Raw genomic sequence first — 17,409 nt, 5'->3', positions numbered from 1 at the left:
CACAGTAACACAGCTTCACAGAGTTAAACAAATGCAGCATAAACTAAAGTCACACACCTTAAAATAATAGTCTACCACAAGCTAGAGAAGAAATAATACCAATTCTCATGTCTTCCAGAAAATAGAAGTAAAAGGAACTTGTCCTTATTCTGGGTGGCCAGCATTGTCCTAAGAGTAAAGTTAGGTAAAAATATTGTCAAAATAAGCCCATCTGGCTCTTCTGGGACTCCCTGTTTGCACTGTCAAGTAAATGGGCTCCTTTCCATTCAGTAGACATTTCCTCTCCTCAGTCTTCCAGATTAATGTCTTTCCCACACCAAAAGCCTCCTGGCTCTTCCAGAGATTTACTTATGCAACCAAGGATGTCCTCTCTTTTGCACTCTACAGGGCTATTTTTACAGGACTTCCCACACCTACATGACCAACTAGATCCTCTCCCTCTCACCTCAAAGTCCACCCAAACACTTCAGTACTGCACTCCTCTGCTTTACCAAGGTGGCTCTGTTCCTACACACACATAGGCCTTTTGGTTCCTCCATTAGCCTCTTGACTACACGCTTACATTCCCAAAAATCTCATGTCCCCATCTGACTGCTTATCAGAACTTCCTCAAGGTAGAGCAACCAGAACGGTAGCCACATGAAAAGGCAACAGAGCAATGGATAGGCAAGGGGCATGCTGAGTCACAGATGATGATTTTGCTGAAAGTGGTGGAATCTCAAGAGAAGACTAAGCATAAAACCTAAACCTTCAATATCAGTTCCACAAAAAAAAAAAAGCCATTTATGTGTCTCAACCTTCTTACACCTTGTCTTCTCCTGGATATTGCACATGCTTGCACTTGAAGAAAGGTGATTTGAGCGTAAAGTAAAACAAAACTATCGCCAGGCAGTGATGACGCACGCCTTTAATCCCAGCACTCGGGAGGCAGAGGCAAGCGGATCTCTGTGAGTTTGAGACCGGGCTGGACCGACAGCCTCCAAAACAATACAGAGAAACCCTGTCTCATAAAAACCAAAAACAAAAACAAAAACAAAAACAAAAACAAAACACTATCGCACTACAAACATGCAAATCTCAGAACAGAAATCGAAGTGATGCAAGAAAACAAACAATCACAATAAAAAAAACTACCAATCCAATAGTAATGATCCCCAATGAGAAAAACATGGATGATCTTCCAGGTTAATACAAAAGAATGATTATAATCATGTTCATACAATTCAATGGGGATATCTACACACTCTAAGAAAATGAAAACAAACTGGCAAATTAAATATGGAAGTCCATCCAAGACATGGAAATACAGTTCAATACAAACAGAATTGTTTCAGGAAAGTCAAACTGAAATAATGTAGGAGATGAAAAACTCAATTAACCAAATAACAACTGCATTTCAAAATCTCATAAAGAGAATGAATCGTGTGAAAACCAGAGTCTGCTGAAAGACAAATGGGAACTAGATCTTTCAGTAAAACTCAATGAGAAATTTAAAAATAATTACATTTATATCATGTGGGAAAGCTGTGAGACACCATGAAAAGTTATAACATTCAAATTGCAGTCACAGAGAAGGAGAAAAAATATATCAAAGGCACAGAGAATATTTTAAATGAAATTACTGAATTGAAATTCCCAAACCTAGTGAAAGACATACCTATCCAGGTACAAAGATATCCATGGAATTCTAAATAGAAGATTTCTATGGGATAACCCTTTTGTATGCTATGAATATGTTTTATTCCCATTGGTTAATAAAATAGCTGATTTGGCCTATAACAAGGCAAGATGGAATCAGGTGAAAAGTCAAAATGAAAATACAGGGAAAGAAAAGGGAGGAGTCTGTGAAGAAGTCACCCAGCCATGGGAGCAGCAAGATGTATTAGAACACAGGTAAAGCCACATGACAAAACATGGATTAATAGAAATGGGTTAAGTTTTAATAGCTAGTTAGTAATAAGCCTAAGCTAATAGACCAAACAGTTTGTAATTAATATTAAGTCTCTGTGTGACTTTTTGGGACTAGGCAGCAGGGAAACAAAAACACCACCTCTGTTTACACAAGAAAATAAATTCCCAAGACATTATCATTAAAATCGCAAACACACAAAATAAAAACAAAACAGGGTATAGATGGCAGCAAGAGAGGAAGCTCAATTTACAAAGGCAGGCCCATTGGAATAACATCTGATTATTCAGCTGAAACTTTAAAGCCAGAATAATTGGAAAAGATGTGTTACAAAATCTGAAAAATCACAATGGCCAACACAGCCTGTGCAGTCTACTAAAACTGTCTTAGTTAGGGTTTCTACTGCTGTGATGGAACACCACCACCAAAAAGCAAGTTGGGGAAGAAAGGATTTGTTTGGCTTACATTTCCAGATCACACTCCATCAATGAAGGATGTCAGAATAGGAAACCAAGCAGGGCTATAACCTGGAGGCAGAAGCTGATGCAGAAGCCATGGAGGGGAGCACCTTACTGGCTTGCTTCCCCTGGATAGTTTAGACTGCTTTCTAATAGAGCCCAGGACCACCAGCCGAGGGATGGCATTACCCACCATGAACTGTGTCCTCCCAATTGATCAATAAATAAGAAAATGCCTTACAGCTGGATCTCATGGAAGAATTTCCTCAACTGAGGCTCCATCTTCTCTGATAACTCTAGCTTATGTCTCAAGTTAACACAAGACCAGCCAGTACTACTGACCCCTTGTCAGCTTGACACACAACTACATCACTATTAAGCCACATCTCTTCTTATTAATCCCCAAGATCTCACTTTAAAAATATGAATAACTTTAAGTCCCACAGTCTTTACAAATTTAAACACATTGCAACTATAAAGTAGCTAAATAGAGTAGACCACAAAAGAAAGTCCCCTCGACACATAATACTCAAACCCCCAAACATACAGAATAAAGAAAGAATATTCGGAGCAGAAAAGGAAACAGGCCATGTAACATATAAAGGCAAACCTATCAGAATTACACCTGACTTTTCTAAGGAACCTCTGAAAGCCAGAAGGTCCTGGATAGATATTCTACCAACACTAAGAAACCACGGATGCCAGCCCAGACTACTATACCAAGCAAGCTTTCAATCACTGCAGATGGAAAAAACAATATATTTCATGGCAAAACCAAATTTAAATAATGTCTATCCACTAATCCAGTCCTACAGAAAGTTCTGGAATGAAAACTCCAACCCAAGGAAGTTAACTACACCCACAAAAACAAAGGTAATAGATAATCCCACTTTACCAACAGCCAAGAGGAAAAGGGGATGGAAATCCATACACAATTCCACCGCCAACAACAAATTCAAAACAAACAATAATTGACAATCAATGTCCACTAACATACCTCAGTATTAATGGTCTTAACTCGCCCATAAAAAGACACAGGCTAACACAATAGATATGAAAACAGAATTCATCCTTTTACTGCATACAAAAACACACCTCAACTTCAAAAACAAACAGTACCACAAAGTTAAGATTTTTCCAATCAAATGGACCCAAGAAACAAATGGAGTTAGCAATACTAATATCTAACAAATTAGATTTTAAACTAAAATCAGTCAAAAGAGATGAAGGAGGTCATTTCATATTTAACACAGGAGAAATCCATCAAGATGAAGTCTCAATTCTGAACATTTATGCCCCAAATACAAAGGCATCCACATTTGTAAAAGAAACATTAATAAAATTAAAATCACATATAAAACTCACACACTTATAGTGGGAGACTTCAACACCCCACTCTCACCACTAGACAGGAACACCAGACAGAAACGTAAAAAAGAAACAAAGGAACTAACAGAAGTTATGACCCAATTGGGTTTAACAAACATCTATAGAACATTCCATCCAAACACAAAAACCTTCTCATCACCACATGGAATCTTCTCTAAAATCAACCACATACTCAGCAATATAGCAAAACTCAATAGATACAAAAAAAATTGGAATAACCCCCTGTATCTTATCACACCACCATGCTTTAAAGTTAGAATTCAACCACAACACAAATTGCAGAAACCATACAAACTCACGGAAATAGAACAATGCACAATGCACCATTTCTGAGTCAAGGAAGAAATAAAGAAAGAAATTAAAGACTTCCTATAATTCAATGAGAATGAAGACACAACATAACCAAACTTATGGGACACTTTGAAAGCAGTGCTAGGAGGAAAGTTCACACCACTAAGTGCCCACATGAAGAAACAAGAGAATAGTCACACTAGAGAAAGCTGAACAAAAAGAACAAATACACCTCAGAGGAGTAGACACCAGGAAATTATCAAATTGAGGGCTGAAATCAATAAAGTAGAAACTAGGAAAACAATACAAAGAATCAATGTAAAAAAGAGTTGGTTCTTGGAGAAAAGTCAACAAGATAGACAAACCTTTATCCAAATTTACCAAAATGCAGAGAGTGAATATACAAATTAACAAAATCAGAAATGAAAAGAGGAACATAACAATGGACACTGAGGAAATACAGAGAATAATCAAATCATACTTTGAAAACCTGTACTCCACAAAATTCAAAAATTTAAAGAAATGAACAATTTTCTGGATAGATACCACTTACCAAAATAAAATCCAGAACAGATAAGCAATTTAAATAGACCTATAATCCCTAAGGAAATAGAAACAGTCATTAAAAGGCTCTCAACCAAGAAAAGATCAGAGCCAGATGGCTTCATTGCAGAATTACCAGAAATCAAAGAACAGCTAATACCAGTTCTCCTCAAAGTATTCCACACAATACAAGCAGAAGGGTCATTGCCAAATTCTTTTTATGAGGCTACAATTACCTTGGTACCCAAGCTACACAAAGACACTGCTAAGAAAGAAAACTACAGACCAATATTCCTCATGAACATTGACGCAAAAATACTCAATAAAATATTGACAAATCAAATCCAAGAACAAAAAAAAAAATTCATCCACCATGATCAAGTAGGCTTCATTCCAGGGATGTAGGTATGGTTCAACATATAAAAATCCATCAATGTAATCCATTGTATAAAGAAACTGAAAAAGAAAAATCATATGATCACCTCACTAGATGCTGGCAAAAGCAATTGACAAAACTCAACATCCCTTTATGATAAAGGACTTGGAGTGATCAGGGATAACAGGAACATACCTAAACATAATAAAAGCTATATACAGCAAGCCAACATCAAACTAAATTGAGAGAAACTTAACTGGATTCCTCTAAAATCAGGAACAACACAAAGCTGTCCACTCTCTCCATACATCTTCAATATCGTACCTGAAGTTCTAGCTAGAGAAATAACACAAAAATAACACAACAAAAGGAGATCAAGGAAATACAAATTGAGAAGGAAGAGGTCAAACTTTGACTACTTGCTGATGATGTGATAGTGCCACTTTGGAAATCACTATGGAAATTCCTCAGGAAAATGTGAATCAGTCTACCACAAGATCCAGCAATTCCACTCTTGGGCATATTCCCAAAGGTTGAACATTCATAAAACAAGGACATCTGTTCAAATATGTCCATAGCAGCATTATTTGTAATAATCAGAACCTGAAAGCAACCTAGATGTCCCTCAACCAAAGAGTGGATAGAGAAAATGTGGTACATTTACACAATGGACTAATACTCAGCAGGGGGAAAATGGAATCTTGAAATGTGCATGTAAATGGATGGAACTAGAAGAAACCATTCTGAGTGAGGTAACCCAGTCACAAAAAGACAAACATGGTATGTACTCACTCATACATGGATGTTAGATATAGAGCAAAGGATTACCAGCCTACAATCCACACTGCCAGAGAAGTTAGGAAACAAGGAGTACCCTAAGGGAGATATAAAAGGTCCCCCAGAAAAGGCAAAAGGGACAAGATCTCCTGAGCTAACTGGGAGCATGGGGGAGGGGAGACGGAGGAGTTAGGAGAAAGAGAAGGGGAGAAGAGGAGGGGAGAGGAGAACATGAGGGAGCAGGATGATTGAGTCAGGGGTGGAGGGGAGAATAAAGGAGAGCAAGAAAAGAGACACTATAATAGAGGGAGCCACTATAGGTTTAAAGAGAAATCTGTCACTAGGGAAATGTATAGATATTTACAAAGATGACCCAACTAACAATCTAAGCAATAGTGGAGAGGCTACCTTAAATGCCCTTCCCTGATAATGAGAGTGAAGACTGCCTTATATGCAATCCTAGAGCCTTCATCCAGTAGCTGATGGAAGCAGAAGCAGACACCCACAGCTAAACACTGAGTTGAACACCTGGAATCCAGTTGCAGAGAGGGAGGAGTGATGAGCAAAGGGGTCAAGACCAGGCTGGAGAAACCCACAGAAACAGCTGACCTGAACAAGGGGGAGCTCGTGGACCCCAGACTGACAGCTGGCAAACCAGCATAGGACTAATCCAGATCCTCTGAATTTGTGTGTCAGTTAGGAGGCCTGAGCCATCTATGGGGCTTCTGGTGGTGGATCAGTGTTTATCCCTAGTATATGAATGGACTTTGGGAGCCCATTCCACATAGAGGAATGCTCTCTCAGCCTGGACACATGGGGAAGGGCCTAGGCCCTGCACTGGATGATGTGACAGACTTTGGAGATGCCCCATGGAGGGCCTCACCCTCCCAGGGGATCCGAGTGGGGACTGGGTGGGAGGTTTTGGGGTTTGGTGGGAGGCGGAGGAGGAGGGAGAGGGAGCTGGGATTAAGATGTGAAGCAAGCTTGTTTCTAATTTAAATAATTAAAAATGTTCAAAAAAGCAACAACAACAAAAAATAACAACAACAAAAAGACTTTAGAAAAAGAACAAGTAACACAAAACTGTAGGCAAGAAGAACTAATCAAAATAAGTAAGGAAATCAATATAAAAAGAATACAAACAATCAAAACAAATAATTGGTGATTTGAAAAGCTTAACAAGTATAGGACAGAGAGAAAGCTCAGTAGTTAAGGGCACCTGACTGCTCTTCCAGAGGACCCAACTGTCTAGAATTCCAGTCACCTGTGATCTAACACCTTCTTCTGGCCTGCATAGACACTGTATGCACACAATTCACAGACATCCATGCAGGCAAAATACCATAAACATAAAAGTAATAAATAAAAATTTCAAAACTATTAAAAGCCTCAAACAACATTACAAAAACAAAACCTTTAGTCAAATTGATAATGACAGATCAAAGTCAAATTAATAAAAATTAAACACAAAATGAAAAAAATCCCAGGATCAGAAAAATTCCAGGACAGAATTAAAATCTAGCACCAATATTCTTCAAATTATTCTATAAAATGGAATATAAAAGATGACTTCCAAATTGTTTTTATAAAGGCAATATTATCCTGAAACAAAAAGCAGATAAAGTACCCAAGTGATAAGAAAATTTAAACATACACTTGATTATCATATAGGGACTATTTATTGTGGGAAAGTACTTACAAGAAAACTGGCAACCCAGATTAGTCTAAGCATCTTTCTGAGACCAGACTGGAACCCAAAAAAGAGAGTGCAAGTCCCCTTCCTCTCAGCTCTTCTACATACCTGTGACCACGCCCAAACAGGTGTGGTCAGCACTACAGGCCTCTCCCTACAATTCCCCTTTTAGTCTAAAGAAAAGATTTAGTCTTGAAACAAAGCTAAATTGTGTCAATATACAAAAAGTCTCAAACCTATATAAAACATATATGCATAGATATTTATGCATCAAACATCATGAATAGAAATGAGACTTTACACAGTATGATGAATTGCAATAAACAAATTATAAATCACCAGAAACTATAATAATCTACCTATATCCCATCCTAAGCATATATATCCCATCTAAACCCTAAACTTACCCGAAAGAGATGCCCAAGTCTGAACACCTCCTTCCAATCCCAACCCTAAACAATTGAAAACTAACTCTAAACAGGTGTAAATTGTCCTTTAATGTCAACAGCAGGGAAAGGGGGCTTAGTATTCTCAGAATTACTTCCTGTTGAAATGGGATGACAATAACCTCATGGGATCCTGTAGGAAGAAAATGTTAGAGTAATGAAGGTCTTGAGTGGACTAGCTACAACTTTTGTACGCAGTCTTTGTTTGGTGGAAGATGCTTGATTGAAGTTCTTTTTTTTTTTTTTTTTTTTTTTGGTTTTGGTTTACGAGACAGGGTTTCTCTGTATTGTCTTAGAGGCTGTCAGTCCAGCCCGGCCTCGAACTCACAGAGATCCCCCTGCCTCTGCCTCCCGAGTGCTGGGATTAAAGGCATGCGCCACCACCGCCCGGCTTGATTGAAGTTCTTGACTGAAGTTTTTAATCTTATTTGAAGTTCTTGTCTGAGGCTGTGACCTGAGTGTAATAAGAAGGTGCACCATTTCGGTTAGCTAGTCTGGAGTTATCTAGAGCAAGGTAGTCCCAAACCAGTTTCAGGGTGGTAGTTGTCAGTTCAGATGCATCAAGTTGGATCAGGTGGAATCGATGAAGTGGGGCCCCATTTTCTTTTCAGAGTTTTCAACGAATGCTGTTAGGAAATTCTTTGTTCTCTGTGGAGGACTTAAATGTTAATTTCAACAAAGAAATCTCAACCGTCATAGGTATGCATACCGGGAAATGCAACAATAAGAAAGATAATAAATATGAGGGAAATTAGGCTTTCAGAGAAAGAACTGAGAATAGACAAATGACAGTCCCTAGATTTTGTTTTCTTCTGTCTTACATCAATTGGCTTCTTGATATAATACAGAAACTCTGAATTTTATTTTAACAACATGCTTGGATTTAGAGTAGTGCCAGATCTAACTCCAAAGCCAGTGTTTGTTTAAGTGAATTGGGACTAAAAGAGTACTAGGAAGTAAAGAGAAATAGATTTTTGCCAAGATATAGCTTAAGAGAATTAGACATTTATACCAAATATTTTATTCATCAACCAATGAGACAAACATATACACAAAAGAACTCCCCCCCATCAACTCCTCTTTTCTGTCTAAATAAAAAGAAAGGCTTCAACTTTAACATAGTCAAATTATATATAATAGAACAGTTATCAAGTAAGAACTATAGTTACAATATTTGGTCCATTTAGTAAGATTTAAAAAAATATTTTATCATCTATCCTATCTGTATGAGTCTAAAGTCTTATATGTATCTTCTTGCTTCCCTATTGGCCAACAGTGTTTTATTCATCAACCAATAAGACAAACATATATACAGAAGGACTTCCCCCATCACCCAACAACAGCAAAATAAAGTATAAATCAATCTCCATAATGAACATAGACATAAATTTTCACAGTAAATTACTTACAAATTGAATTCAAGAATGCATTAAAAAGATGACCCACGACAATTCAGTCTGCATCCCAGAGACTTAGGGATGGTTCAACCTAAATCAATAAATTCACTTCATCACTCTTTGTTTTTAATAACAGTAAATTTTACTAGAGGGTTTCAAGGGCAAAAAGCACACACGAAGGAACAGAGAGATAAATGGGGTTGGGGTACATGATGTGAAATCCACAAAGAATCAATAAAAATTTTTAAAAGAAAAAGAATCAGCTCAATTAAAATTTGAATCGTGGAACTGAAGAAAGAGTTTGCAAAAGAAGAAATACAAATCACTGAGAAGTAGTTTTTTTTTAAGTGCTCACAATCCTTAACCTTCAGGGAAATATAAATTAAAACTAAGTAGAGGTTTCATCTTTCCCAAGTTAGAATAGCTAAGATATAAAAACACAAACAAAAAAATAAGTTATAACAAATGCTGCCATGAATGTGCTGAAAGTAGAAAATTTGTCCATGTTGGTGGACATGTGTGCTACTGTAGCCATGGTGTAAATCAGTGTGGTTATTCATTAGAAATATAAATATATATCTACCACAGGATCTATGCGTAGCACTCCAGGGTATATTCACAAAGGACTTTATATCTTTCTACTGAGATTCTGACTCATCCTTGTCGAGGCTACTTAATTCACAATTGCCAGGAAATGGAAACAGCCTCCATGTTCGAATGGATTGTGAAATTTTGCATACACACAATGAAGTATTCAGCTCTAAAGAAAAACTGAACTATATAATTAAAAGGTAAATGGACAGCTAGAAATAATTATTCTGAATTAAGAAACTCAGACATAGAAAGACAAGCCTCACATATTTGGTCTGATAGGTGGACAGTAGTTGTGAAATCTTTAAATACATATGTTTAAATTGAAGCAAACAGAGAAGGAGCAAACTATTAAGTGCCACTGGAAGCAGAGAAGGATGATAGACTGAGGTAGAATGAAGAGGGAGAGGGGGATAATGAACCTGTAAGGATTGAATGAGGAGAGTGATAGGAAGAGAGGCTAGAGCAAAGAGTGTAGGGAGGAAGAAGAAACAATAAAGTCCCTTGAAAATGCTATGTGAAAACCTACTATGGAAGCTCAAAATACATACATATACATGCACACAGTGTGTGTGTGTGTGTGTGTGTGTGTGTGTGTGTGTGTGTGTGTGTGTGTATGTGTGCCTCCCCAGGCATTATAGGCTATCAAATAAAAAGTCCATTGATGGCCAGGTATACGTTACCACTTTTCCAGAAGTTGATCACTAGGTTTCGCTAGACAACCCCCACACACACATCTGACTATTACAGGCCCTTGTCACTGCTCTGAATCTCCAGGACTTGTTGAAACATCACATACTTAAGACATAGTACATTTTTAAAAAATCAAGCTGGTACCAACCCAGAAGCATCATCCCATCTAGTTAACTTTCAAAGTGCTAGAAGATGCTATGCATGCAACTGGCAGAGAAAAGTAATCAACAATATTACCCAGCTAAGAACCATGAAACAACAATGGTCACCCAGCAGGATATGTTCGTTGGGGCAACAATGATTTGTAAGTTATGGTAGTAAGCAACTAGTTTATGATTGTATTCATCCACAAGATGAAACTCATGCCTGACACCGCTAACTGGGTGAAAAGCCCATGGCTGGCAAGATCATATGCCCTACAGAGAACTAATGCTGTTATTGTGTTACATGGGCACAATAATAAACTGCCCCAAAAGTTTATATCATTATATCCATGAAGCTTCTTTTGCAGGAGATGGACAAATACAGAAACCCACAACTTGTTAGTTTTCAGAGAACAAGAAACTCAATTGTTCGGTTCTAAATGGTATATTTCTATTACACCCTCTTCTCCCAAGACTCAGGGACCATGAAGGAAGAGGGGTGTGAACATTGTGAGAGCCAGAAGTAGTGGGCGCTTACAGAGGAAATATTTGCCAGGCATGAAAGAGCCACTGCACACATGAATTCACAGTAGCTGTGATAATGTAAACAAGACCTACATAGGATCAAACTGGCCAAAATCCCAGCATGAATGGGTAATGGGCTCATGAGTCCCACCCTTAGCTAAGGAGCTATTATTAGTAGTTGATCAATGATGAAAAAGGTGATTAAGGGTCAGTTTCCTTCAGGGATGCAGGCTCTGAGGGGCTAGCAACAATCCAGAAAGTGGCCCTTCACCCATGCACATACAGGCAGCACAAGTGAGCTCAACACATTTAACAAAACCCACATGAACTCAGGAGGTGGATGTGGGGGACAGAACAGGGAGAGGAGGAGGGGCAGATGGATGATGGATTTATTCAAAACACATTATATTCTACTATTATTTATGAACTCTTTTAAAAATTTACAAACATATGCAGCATAGGAATTGTGACTGGGCTAAAAAGAAAAACTAAAAGCAAATTAAAAAAATTCTCAATATATGTTTTTATTTAAATTAGAAACATGCATGCTTCACATGTCAATCCCAGCTCCCTTTCCCACCCCTCCTCCCTTGTCCCTCCACCAGTCCCCCTCCCAGCCCCTGGCCCAATCCCCACACTATTCCCCTGGGAGGGTGAGGCCCTCCTTGGGGAGATCTCCAGAGTCTGTCATTTCATCCAGGGCAGGACCTAGGCCCTTCCCCACGTGTCCAGGCTGAGAGAGCATCGCTCCATGTGGAATGGGCTCCCAAAGTTCATTCGTACTCCATGGTGAACACCGATCTATTACCTAAGGCCCCAGAGATTTCTCAGGCCTCCTCACTGACACTACACTGGACCAGACCCCTGTTGGCTTGTCAGCCTTCAGTCTGGCGTTCAAGAGCTCCCTTTGTCTGGTCAGCTGTCTTTGTGGGTTTCACCAGCACGGTCTTGACTGATCCAGACTCCATGAATTCAGATCATGCCCAAATGTGACTAATTCCAGGTATGTAAACTGGTTTAACATTTAAATAATAACATAATCCTCCACATCAAGATTTTTTTTAAAAAATCATATGATTACACCACTTGAGTCAGAAATACACTTAACAAAACTCAGCATTCACTCATTCTAAAAATGTATTATTGATAGTATTCAGGCATCTTTACTGGTCTGTCCTTGGGGTTCTGACAGGATAGACCCTCAGCTACAGCCACTAAGAGCATCACCTGTACATATTCACTATGTTCCCTTTTAAAAGGTCCTACCCACCTATTATCCTTCTCTCTTTCTTTCTCTCCCTCCCTCTGTCTCCCCCTGTCTCCCCACTCTTTCCTCTCTCCTCTCTCCTGCTGCTCCTGTCTCAGGAGCCTGGCCTACCCCCTTCCTTCCCCTTTTTATGATTCTTTTCCCTAATTAAAAAAAAAACCCTCTGCTTGAACCCTGTCCCATGGTGTCTTTCTCTCATGAACCACCTTTTTAGAATTACAATTATTGTATGTGATTAAGAATAGAAAATATCTTTAAGCTGATGAAGAATATCTACAAACACTTGCAGTTAAACTTGTTTGGAGGTGATGACTACATACTTTCTAAAATCAGGAACAAGGCCAAAATGAAATATCTTAGGTTTTTATTTATAGAATTCAAAACTGTTTCACTAAGACAAAATAAAACAAAACATAAAATTTTAGAAGAAAAAAAATTAGTCATATGGAGACATGACTGTCCATGTGAAAAAAAATGCCAAAGATTTTATGAAAAAAAAATGTTTTTACTCATAAATAAGACCAAGATAAAAGAATGTAATCATATAGATTCTGCCTGTATTTGGCTGGATGTAAATTCTTAATTTGTCTGAGTGCTATGGTAAATAGCATTGATCTTCAAATTTCAGAATTTAATCAGTTATTACTGGAATTTAAAGGAAATCAGCTGACTTTTTCTGGTTTGAGTAAATGTATTAGCTTTGTATCTTTTTAGACATGTGAAGGGAAGCTTGGAAGAGATCCCCATGAAGCCGTTGCCATTGGGTAGCTATTTGCATGGGTGGTTTTGCAGCCAACAAGAACTGGCAAGTAAGACTATAATTGGCCAACGGGGTATTCAGTCAGGGGACTCTGAGCACATAATAGAGAAGGAAAAGCTGAAACTCTCTAGACCTTTTAAATCAGCCATCATCACAATGACTAAAATGACCTAAGGAGAATAGTGTTCAATATTTCACATTGTTCTTACAGGAAATTTGTAAAAATCTGTTTCCTATACTAATCAATGTTAATATAGCATTGCTTGGCACACAATTTATCTGAATCTATGTCTACTAAATTCTCAATTACAATAATGCTATTTCTCTTGGCACCGTCTTGAAGTTTTTAAAAATAAAAGAATATAAGAAATATATTTAAAATTTTACCACCTAATAGAAATATATAATTTCATTAATTATCCAACTTTATAAGAATTAGCTATTCCTAGCTTTTGAAAGGATAATCAGAGACTTGTAAATTATATTTACTTATTATTTTAGTTATTTGACAATTGCATACAGAAAAACAATGTTATTGAAAAGCTACTTAATCATTATGTTTTTAATTTACATTATATTTTTAATGTAAGGGAAATAAAAAAGACATTAAAACTTGAATCTAATATCTCACATAAGCTAAAATGAAAAGTGGAATAAATAAGCTCACCCAAGGCCACTTTCAAAGAATTTACAACAAAGTATGATAGCATTAAGAGTATATATTGGCCAGACATTGATGGCGCATGCCTTTAATCCCAGCACTCAGGAAGCAGAGGCAGGAGGATCTCTGTGAGTTCGAGACCAGTCTGGTCTACAGAGCAAGTTCAAGGACAGGCTCTAAAACAATACAGAGAATCCCTGTCTCAAAAAAACAAAACAAAACAAAAAAAGAGTATTGGTGCACTCAGCCTTAGTCACAAAGATGATTAGAGTCATGATGTTGTTACTATGGAAACTTCAGGATATCTTGGATAAAATCTGTAATAAGTCACAGATTATATCATCTTTTTTTTTTTTTTTGGTATTTTGAGACAGGGTTTCTCTGTATTGTTTTGGAGACTGTCCTGGAACTAGCTCTGTAGACCAGGCTGGCCTCGAACTCACAGAGATCCGCCTGTCTCTGCCTTCCAAGTGCTGGGATTAAAGGCGTGCGCTACCAACGCCCGGCTGATTATATCATCTTAAGAGCAAATTCCAAGAAGAACTAGAAAAAAATAAATCAATTAAGATCATGTAAATTTTGTGGAGAAAAGAAAGTACACCATCAGCTTCTTCTCAAGGTTCCTGTCTTGCAAATATGGCTTGACATTGCATGAGGGATTTTTGTTTGATATTTTAAATTCATAACTGTGACATCTCAGATCAGCTTTATCTTCTCACAATATTAACAGCAATCAGTATTTTCTATGAAATTATATCAGGTTCAGATAAAAGTTGAAAGTTAAAATCTACAAAAGTGGCGACAGGGTGGGAGGCTGAGGGGGGATAGTGGGGGGTGAAGGATGAGGGGAGGGAGAGGGAACTGGGATTGACATGTGAAGGAAGCTATTTAAAATTAAAATAATAAAATGAAAAATCTACAGACTAGAGTGAATTTTAGGGAAATTATAATGTATCTATTATATGGGATGTCAAATCTGATGTCCAAACAAAATCTCAATATTACCTTGGAAAAATGAACTATTGATATAGATAGTATAAGAGCTTGTTATTTGTTTATTCACCCAATTTGTTAAAAGTCATAGTGAATGCAGGTGGATAGAGCTGATTTTATTCCAGACCCAAAATATGTATAAAGTATAAACTTAAGCAAAGTCAATTCCATCAAATAGAAATATTTGACAGTTCCTTGGTAACCTTATAAGGTATGCCATCTTGTATATTTAGGGAGAGTTAGATCTGCCTAATCTACTTCCTTCTCACTAATACCTACAAGATCCAGATTCTGAAACAACTGAGTCACAAGGGATATTGCTCAGGACCCATACAAACAAAGAATCGTTCTACTGAATGGTTTTATATCAACTTACCATGAGCTAGAGTCGTCTGAAAGCATGGAAACTCAATTGGGAAAATGTCTTTGTAAGATATGGATGTAGGCAAGCTGGAGGGCAGTGGTTCTCAAACACCCTAATGCTTCAGTCCTTTAATACAGTTCCTCATGTTGTGGTGACCCCCAATCATAAAATTATTTTCATTACTGCTTTGTAACTGTATTTTTGTTACTGTTGTGATCATAATGTAAGTAGTTTTGGAGAAAGAGGTTTGCCAAAGGGTTTCAATACACAGGTTGATAACTACTGATGCAGAGTATTTTCTTAATTTTATGATTGGTGTAGGATGGCCCAGCCCATTGTTGGTGGAATAATCCCCCAGCAGGTAGTCCTAGGTTCTAAAAGAAATCAGGGTTAGCAAGCCATGGCTAGGAAGCCATGGCTAGCAAGCCAGTAAGCAGCACCCCTCCACGGCCTCTACATCAGCTCCTGTCTTCAGATTCTCATCATGTTTGAGTTCCTGCCCTGTCCTTTTAGTGATGAACTATGGATGTGTCCATAGTCCCTTTCCTCCTCAACTTGCTTTTGGTCATGGTGTTTCAGCATAGGAAAAGTAACCCAAACTAAGACAGAAATTGGTACTAGAAGTAGGGTATCACTGTGAGAGACCTGACCATGTTTTGGGAAGAATTGTGGAAGCACTTTGGGACTTTGGACTAGAAAAGCTACTGAGTGTTGAAAACTCAGTGGGATGTCTGTAGAGGGTTGGAAGATAAGAATGTTGAGAGCAGTGCAGACAGAAGGGCTGGCTGGCTTGTGAAGTTTCAGAGTGAAGCCAAGACTCCACAGGGCCAAGTGTACGAAGGACCTGCATCTGGTCAGCTAAAATTGAAGAATCAACCATGATTAACAAGAGACTGACACCTTTGAAGGGAAACCTTGGAGTTACTGGAACAATTGATGCTGCTTAGCTGGAACTGAGAAATTAGCAGAGACAAGCATCATTGAGGTGACATCTTCTGCTGTTTCCCGAGAGTTAGCACACCGAAGCTGTGTTTCAGAGGGCACCAAATGTGGTAATGTAAGAGTCACCCAGGTAGTATTGGTTTTGAAGGCACAAAGGGACCATGGAGAACAGTTGAGGCTTTGCACTGTGAGAGGCCACAAGAGGCCATCGGTGAATGAACAGGCAGAGCAGCAGTGGAAACCCCAGGACTGCAAAGGTCATGGAGAAAAGTTGACTTTGCATCACAATGATAGCAAAGGAGAGGCTACTGGTGAAAGTGCAACCCTGCCACAGAAGACCACACCATTTTGGAGACGCCAGTACCATGGGACAACCGGCAAGAACAGCAGAAGTGGTGGAGTGGGGTCCATCCAAGTTCAGAAGACAAGCTATGTGTGTAGTAGAGGCAGAGTGAATGCAGGCTCCCTGGTTGTCGGTTCAGTCTGTGAGCCGCTGTGAGCCCAGATTACTTGATTATGTGAGTTTTCTTGGGGTATCCTTCACCCTCTGGCTCTTATCACCCTTTGTCCTTTTCCTCTGCAGGAGTCCCCAAACTCTGACTAATATTGGCTGCTGCTGAATGAAGCCTATCTGATGACATTAGGTCCAGGCACCAATCTGGTCACAGGAGATGGCCAGTTCAGTCTATGTATCTGCTATTGCTAACAGTCTTAGTGAAGGTCATCCGTGTAGATTCCTACTTGCACCATACTTCCTACAGGTCTCTCTGACTCCCTAAATGCTCCCTGTTTCCAGTAGTCTCCTTCACTACTGTCCCTCTCTGCCCACTCCCAACCTGAAAGTTCATGTTCCCATCCCCACCTGACCTCAGTCCTCTCATGAAATTTCTTCTATGTCCCCTTCCCAGGAAGATCTGGGCATCTTGTTCATGAACTTTCCTTGTTACCTAGCATAGTTATTATTTATTTTACAGCTAATAGCCACTTATGAGTGATTACATACCTTATTTGTCTTTCTAGGTCTGGGTTACTTCCATTGGGATGATTTTTTTTCTAGTTCCATTCATTTACCTTCAAATGTTCTGGTGTCCTTGTTTTTCCACAGCTAATACTCCATTGTATAAATGTATACCATATTTTCTTTATCCATTCCTTGATTGAAGGACATGCCAGTTGTTCCCAGGTCCTGGC

Source organism: Mesocricetus auratus, unplaced genomic scaffold (assembly GCF_017639785.1).
Source record: "Mesocricetus auratus isolate SY011 unplaced genomic scaffold, BCM_Maur_2.0 Super-Scaffold_100015, whole genome shotgun sequence".
In the NCBI taxonomy this organism is placed as follows: Eukaryota; Metazoa; Chordata; class Mammalia; order Rodentia; family Cricetidae; genus Mesocricetus; species Mesocricetus auratus.
This window is presented reverse-complemented; position numbering follows the sequence as displayed.